This window comes from Balearica regulorum, chromosome 4 (genome assembly GCF_011004875.1).
Source record: "Balearica regulorum gibbericeps isolate bBalReg1 chromosome 4, bBalReg1.pri, whole genome shotgun sequence".
In the NCBI taxonomy this organism is placed as follows: domain Eukaryota; kingdom Metazoa; phylum Chordata; class Aves; order Gruiformes; family Gruidae; genus Balearica; species Balearica regulorum.
Window position 1 is genome coordinate 53,881,850 of NC_046187.1, and position 8,011 is coordinate 53,889,860.

The 8,011-nt window shown below is 44.5% G+C and overlaps 1 protein-coding gene across 1 annotated transcript in view; it reads right to left on the reverse strand.

Annotated features, from left to right (window-relative positions):
• The window catches only part of ATP10D (ATPase phospholipid transporting 10D (putative)), a 49,021-nt gene extending 44,055 nt beyond the window's left edge, over positions 1-4,966 (reverse strand). The window contains 1 exon segment of the mRNA XM_075752219.1: positions 4,872-4,966. The gene's annotated coding sequence lies outside the window, so the exon portion shown is untranslated.
• Positions 4,967-8,011: the final 3,045 nt, after the last annotated feature.

Sequence of the window (8,011 nt, forward strand, 5' to 3'; positions counted from 1 at the left end):
ATGTTTTTGCAAGCCAATATGAAATCTGCAGAGACACCCTAATATGCTAAATAGATCTGGATAAGAAATTTGTGCTGCCGATTTATGGGCCAAATAGCCAAAAACCTGGAAGAATCAAAACTTCAATTCTAAGAAAAATATGTGGTTACTTGCAACCACATATTCTGAGTTATATTCATAAAAGGGGATGCTAAGAACTCTTGGATTAAGAGTGGAAAGCAGATGTTACTATGAAAAGTGAAATTCTATGGCAATATTTTGCCATGCACACCTACCTACAAAGTCTGATTTAGCATGGGCAACACTGAAAACCTGCAAGCCTTGAAATGCCCCATCTTGGAAAGGAAATTTCTTGGTTGTGAGTACATTAAACCAGCCATTAGTAACTCTTCACAACTCAAAAACAATCAGCAGGATGCATTAAAACCCAGGAAATGCCAAGGCCCTGACACAAGGTCAATTGGAAGGTAATTTAATAGTAAACCATACATTCAGTAGTGCTGATTTATCAGCTACAGCATGGGAGCAGTACATAAAAGCAGAAAATCTCTTCCACCTTGGGTAAAATTATTTAGGATGCCAATCAGATCTTGTAGCTACAGAGACAAGTGAACCATACAGTATCAAATTTTAGGTTTAAGGCTCAGATGAATCATGTACTTCTGCTACAGGTAGCCAGTTTCAAAATAAAACTGAAGACTGCTAGAGAGTTACAATTTGTGTAAACATTTTCCTTTTCTCCATTCAAAAGTTCTGCTTTACGCCCTGTTCTCATGTGTCACATTGGTCTCTCAAAACATAAAACAAAACCTTCCAGGTTAAGTCCTACTCTTTTATGACCGTCTTTTCTCACAAGTATATCTTTAGCTTATGGTCATGCAGCATTTAATCACTGCAGATGCTTTGATATGCATGAAATTCACATTAATTTCACAGTAAGACTTAAGGTCTGGGCCATGTTAAAAAAAATTATACTGGTGTTCATATAATGCAAAAGAATGTGGTATTTTTCATAGTCAGTGTACACTCCCTAAATTACAGTAAACAGTTTTAAAGGAAAAGGATCCATATTGGCAGTGTTGCTGGTTTTTAACTATGCTGATTTCTTTAAAGGGCCAAAACTCTGTTGTGTAGACAAGGTCTAGGTTACTCATTGAAATTTACACTGAAAGGACCTGTTACAGCAAGAAACTGTACTTGATTTCCCAAAATCCTAGGTTATATCTCTGAATAGTCCTATTCTTCTGGTTTTCTAAGACATCTACATTATCAGCTCCTCAAGAGTTCCAGAAACTCCCATGGCATCCAGAGAGGCTTTCAGGTTTAATGCTTTAGGGTTCTTCAAAAGATCTGGGAAAGGAGGTTATACATATGGTTATAAAAAGAGCACAACTCCAAATCCAAAAAAATCCTCCACAGCTCACTTTAAATGAATATACTAGATTTTATCTTAAAGGCCTTCTGGTTTTAAACAGACTTCTCTGCCAATGCTGGAAGCCAGAAATGCGGATGCTACATGCGTGGGCATAACCTGAGCTACTTAATATCTACATAAGTAATAGCAGTTAAGCCACAGTAGTACAGACTTCCGTGAAGGTCTTCAAGTACTGTGCAGACTTAGACGGCTCATGTCAAGGCCTGTAGCAGTGTAGCTTACCTGGTTTTTAGACAGATTAAAGTTACCTTAAGCATACTCCAGTCATACCTACCAAAAGTGTATCTTAAATATGAGCAATTTACATACAGCTTACTGATTTTTAAGAAGCTGTAACAACAGCTACAACAGATGTGAGATACCTGCATATTTCAAAGGGATGGTAATGCTACAGCTGATAGCTTAACTGTCAATGCTGTTGTGCTGATCCAGTGTATTTGTGTTGTAAGTTCAGCAACTGTGCATAAGCACAGCTCCTACTTTCTGCTAATAAAGCATCTTCCTCGCATGCAGTCCAGCTGCAAATAACAGTGCCATTTTTGAACATATGCTGTACATTGTGTTTTTTCCTTAGCATTTTAAGATTTTAAGATTTTCAGTGGGAGATCCCTCTGGAAAGGCAGTTCTGAGGGTCAGACTCAAACTATTCAGGTGTCCAGTTTTCCTTTCAGCCTCATGAAATCCTTCGTGGCACTTCTACTTATTTTAGTATTGCTGCTTCTGTCCTTGCCTTTCTTACTCATCTCCACACTTGTTATCTTCTTACTTCTCTTCCAATACTGTTTATTATATTCAGGTTTAAACTAGGCTCAGATCTTGCAGATTTCACTCAATATTTCAGGATACTGATTTCACCTATTAGCTGTCCAAGACATGAATTGTGCATCATCCCTATACTTGGAACACATAAATGCATTTTCATTTCATTAATGGGACAGCAGATATTATGCCAGTATTTAAATCCACTTTAAACAGTATATTGGTATATATTGATGGTTTCTGGCTTTATATGAACAAGATAAGACTTTTAAAAGTCATTCCAGAAACTACAACTAGGTATGATACAGGTGGTCATCAGCCACACGACACTGTTCAACAGAATTCAAAACAGCAGTGAACATAATCCTCCAACGCTGCAGTGAATTTTTGACAAAAGTGACTCTTCTATAACCTCAGGAATACAATCAGGTATTCAGCATGAAGCAATAAACCTGTCTACTGTTTGGGGATATTTTTGCCAGGAATAACCTGTGAATCCACTTTAACCACTAGAGTTTCTGCAACACTACAAAACATGCCTCTTGAGAGGATATTTAAGGCCTTAAAGAGAGAGGTGTCCTACAGCAATTCAGGGCTCAACTACAAATATATTTCTTTAAAAGTTTTATTTTTAAAAATTAAGCCAAAAAATATAGGAGCCTAGAAAAAAATGCAGGGAGTTAAGAATGCTCAAGTTCTGACCCTAGTAACCTCAAAACTATTTAAGTCACTAAAGAAGCAGTGCCCTGAGTAGCTGAACTGATTTAAAAGCTAACACTGAAAGGAGATGCTCTTGCTTCTCCTACCTCCTGCTCCTGGCTTTGTCCCCTCCTTCATAATCAATCTGGTACTTACAGAACCTGGTTCAACTCATTGATCTGCAAAACCTTTTACTAACTCAAAGACAATAACATTATTGGATTTCCCGATCAGGCTTACAGCTGTGCAAGTACTCACCTTGGCAGAGATGTGTGACAGGAATCTCAGAGTAAGTGCCTTTGAATACTTATATAGGGCACTCAATCCTGATTTTGGTCTAGTTTTCATTAGAAATATGTATCAGCTGTGGCTATTGCCTTTGAAATCCAGATCATCCACAGTAGTGGCAATTAACAAAAGAATATGATCCTTGTCTGTCAGTCCTAGCTTTTGCTCCTGTCAACACTAACTACTCACAGACTAACTGTAAAGATTCAGTCTAAAACAATGGCTTCGGACCAGCTTTTGGGGCATGCAAAGGAGTTAAGAGAATTAAATTCCACTCTGATCTTCAGGAAACCATTTCAGCTTCTCTGCTGCAACAGGGATAATGACACTTCTGTTCTCTCATGGTGATGATATGAAGATAAATATGTTTTTAAATAAGAGGTTTGTCAATACTATAATCATTGGTAAGACATGAATACCCTGTAAGTATTATTTCAGTATGAAAATAATAGTAATTTTTGTATCAAAAGTACATTTTTCTTCAGTAGCTGTACTTTTGACAGAACAATAATTTCCTTTTAGGAACTTTGATTTTTCTTTCCCAACCTTGTTAACATTTTTTTCATTACAAAGCCCAGTAATTATTATTGTGGCATGATCCTGTAACTGACCATGTACACTATGCACCCCTCCATACTTTCCTGAAGCTTCTGGGATTTCCCTGTGACTTACATGGACCTAAGTCTACTTCCTTGCCATAAATCTGTAAAGCACATAAAAGCTTACACCCCTTCCCTCAGTCACCGCCATGAACTATTAAAACAATGGCCTTTGTTTCTGGAATCAAGGTCTCAATTACCTTTTCTTTCTGGTCTGCTTCCAGAGCACCTCAGTCGATGAGATTAACACACACAGGGGTGACCTCGTGACCCAGGAGACATTGAAAAACATAATAGCACAAACCACGCTTTCCTACTGCTCTGGACAGCCCCGGTACCACCGAGCTTCAGCCGTCGACGCGGCGCGAAGCCGCCGGCGGGTTTTGCAGCCGGGGGCGTTTCGGCCCCCGCAGCACTTGGCCGGATCAGACCCCTGACGCTTTCAAAATATCACCCGCGATTAGGAAGAGGAGACCTCCCTTCACATCCGGTTCCGACCGAGAGGTGAAAACGGACAGGGCGGTTGTGACGACCTTGCCTTTTCACGCCGAGCACAGAGCGCCTCACGGTCCCCTCAAGCTGAGGGACGGCACCTGCCCGGCGAAACTTCCCGGGCGCCCGCGGGACCCAGGCACCTCGCGCAGGGCCCGGAAGGCGGCGCCTCGCTTCAGGGCGGCCACCTCGCCTCGCCTTCGTCCCGGGCGGCGGGAGCACCTGGCTGCCGGCGGCTGCCCGCGGAGCCGAGGCCAGCTGCGAGGCCCGAAGGCCGGCGGCTGCGACCCTCGCACTGGGCCAGCAGCCGAAGGGAACCCCATTTTCCTGCCAGATCGTTTGTCCCCACGGCCGTACGGCGACGCGGGTGGCTCCGCCACAGCCTCCTCGCGAATTAGTGCGAATTCCTCCCACGGCCGCTGCTCCCACGTTTCTCTCCTGTCAAGTCTGGGCCCAGGAGCCCGGCACTGGTATCCTCCCGCCACACCAGCCGCGCCCCTGGCCCCGCAGGCAGGCAGGCAGGCAGGCAGGCAGGCAGCCTGCCTGCCTGCCTGCCTGCCTGCCCGCCCTCCCCCCCGCGCCTGACCCGGCGGCCTTACCGGTGGCACCGCGCACACCCCAGCGTAATGGCCGCGGCCCCCCCACGCCCGCTGCTCTCGCTCCGTCTCCGCGGCCGCTCCGCCCCGGCGGTGCTGCCCGGCCCCCCACGGCTGCGCCGCGCCCCTCTGCCGCCCCGGCCCGCCTCCACCTCCCTCCTTCCCTCCCCTGGCGCCCTCCGCACCTCACCCAGCCGTTACCGGCCCTTTGCCGCTCTTTTCTTCTCGCCTCTCTCCCTCTCTGCCGTTTCTCTCCCGGGGAGTGACTGAGTCAGGACCCGCCGGGCTGGGCTGTGGCCGGGGACCCTTCCAAAAACGGCCCCCGCCGCACATCCCACGGCCCCGGGTGAGGAAACTTTGCTTGTTGCTGTAGGGGCCAGGCTTTTGGTTGCCGCTTCGGGAGCCGAGGTTAGGTACCGCCAAGCAAACCCTTTCCCCAGCCGGGGGCAAACCCAGCCCCAAACCAGGACGACGGACTGCGTGCAGGCAAAGGGCTGTCGTGCCCAGGCGTCAGCAGTTGTGCACCCATCTTTCTCCTGCCGTGCTCAGCAGCTGAATTTTCAAAGCAAAAAAAAGGAACAGAGATGCTTTTACAATCTCTGCCGACCACAGTGCTTGCCCATCCAAAGGTTAGTTACTGTTTAAAGGCTTTTTTTTCCCCCCCTTGAGGCCTCAGCAGATGGAGGCTATGGCAGGAGCATGGCTGTGACAGAACCTGACACCCTTGACAGCTTGTCAGGGAAATTGATGTTCTTGGTCTTTTGCCAGGACAGTCTGGCACTGAAGGCAGTTTGGCCTGTCTAAACATCAAGTATTCTAGCCACTAGGCTAATCAAGGTTAGCAAACACTGTTGTTTTCTAGGAAGCAGAATAGCCTCTGGGTATTGAGAAACTGCCTGAATTATCTTAAATAAATTACTGCCATCAGGAACCTCAGTGAGTTGTTTCATCGATAGCGCTTTTTGAAGCCCCACACTGTCGTTTTTGCTCTTACTGCCTTCCAGAGCACTCTTGAAGGCTGCCCCTTACAATGAAATCACGTGGCCTTTTACATCAAAGTAAGAGGATTCCTTCTCCAAGACCATCTTCTGCTGAAAAGGGGAAAAAAAAAACCCAACCCAGAAAAAGTTACTTGCAGACCCCTTGGTCCCTATTGAAATGTACTGGAGCTACCAGTAACTGTCCAGTATCAACAATGAGTTCCTAACAGAGAGCTGGGGTAGCTGTGCTGAGCAGTAGTAGTTGGTTGTGCTCTCCTTCCCATGTGCATGGCGTTGTTTTCCTCAGTTGTCCTGCATTTTAGCATGCCCCATATCCCTGACCACACACTGAAAACACTAGTTATGTTTCAGTGAACAGCAGCTGATGGTCTGTTCTTTGAAGCGCCCATATGGCTAGCAGGAATTTCAAAACATATTAGCGTGTCAGATGGAATAAAAATACATCTACATGAAGGAAGTCCATAACCGCTGCCTTGAAATTATGCAGGTTTATTCTTCAGGGCAGGAAAAGATACGGAGTTCTTCTGTTTCCTTGGCAGGATCTGCCACCTTTGCTGGCTCAGGTGCTGTAGGAAAGAGGATGCATCTCCGAGGAGGGCAGAGTGAGCTGTTGCAAGACACGAGGTGGTAGTAGGCCTACCAGAAAACAGTTACTTTAATGTTTAATTGGTTAACACACTGATTTATTGGAACTTTCAGGTTAGCATAGGTGTTTGAGAAAGAAGAGAACATCACACCGCTTTTAACAAAATAGCCATATCTTCTGTATTCACATCGGAGCTATAAATAATTCATATGCAGAGTCACACATTTCCCATTCGTATTTTTTCATGCATGTCAGTCCATTCTGTAAGCTTATAATTACAAAAAGCATCATTTTGTTTCCCCCGTTTGCCCAGCAATAACAATTGCCTCAATTAGATCTGCACATCAATGCACTGCAAAAATACCTGACCAAACCATAAATGAGCTAGTTTGTCTGCCAGAAGGAGCATAGCTGCCTTTGTGCAGCACTCTGTGCAGTTTAATTAGATGTATTGAAGCAGGGAATATGAACTGTTCAGAGACATAGGTCTGATTGGGTGGGTGGGAGGCTTTACTGGCACCTGACTTGGCCATTACACACATGTTTTCACTTTTATCCTTTTGTACTACTGTCCAGTAGTACAAATGGTCTTGATCCCAACCATGCAAAGGAACCATCCAGCATGTCTGAAGTGTAATTAAACTGTCTTCTCCCAAGTATCCTATGGAAGAGTAACTACAAAGAAGATAGTCACCAGAGATAATGCTTGATTGAGAAATCTCACACAGTTTTCTGAGTGGAGGTAATAATACTGAATGTCATCCATATAGATATATTTCTTCTTCTAGAGAGTTCTGCAGGTGTCTTTCATATTTACTCCTGAACAGCCACATGAAAAGGGAAAACTATGAGCGTGTGAGAGCCATTGATGACTCCAGCACAGTTGGAGAGCTCTTTGGTCTTCTGTGTTCTTCAAACCCTCTGTCTGTTCATGGCTGTAATAACTCTGCAAGTACAAGCATGAACAGCTCGTCCAGCTGTGCTCATATTGGCACTGGTTGGGGCACATAAAAGACAGGAACTTACATCATGGGAACTGTCTACTAAACATGTTGGCAGACTGAAAACTTTCCCATGAAGACCTGGAAGTAAGAGGGAAATTTGTCATAGCAAACATTTCCCTGAGCACCTCAAGTTAATGAAATGCTAAGAACCAGAGTATGATTCTCCAGACGTTCCAGTGCCAAATCCACATAAATAGCAGTGCCGGTGGGGATTTGGGTTTGTAGACATAGATGGTTATCATTACTGCAGTGTGGATACTCCTGGACCGGCTTAGCAAGTATAAAGTGCATTCATATCAGGTCAGTGGATGTGCCTGAGAGATCTGACATGTATTTGCAGTATAAATAGTGACTTACTATGATATGCACACTGCTTTAAATATCTTTGAAGAAGTGTTAGCGTATTAATCATAATTTATAGCCAGAAAGTGACTTGATTATCACCCAGTAATTTATCACCTTTTTCCTCCTTAGCTCTGCGGTAAACCCAAATAATTTAACTGTAGCAGAGATTTCACCAAAAAACCTTAAATTTTAAATCACATTGAAGTA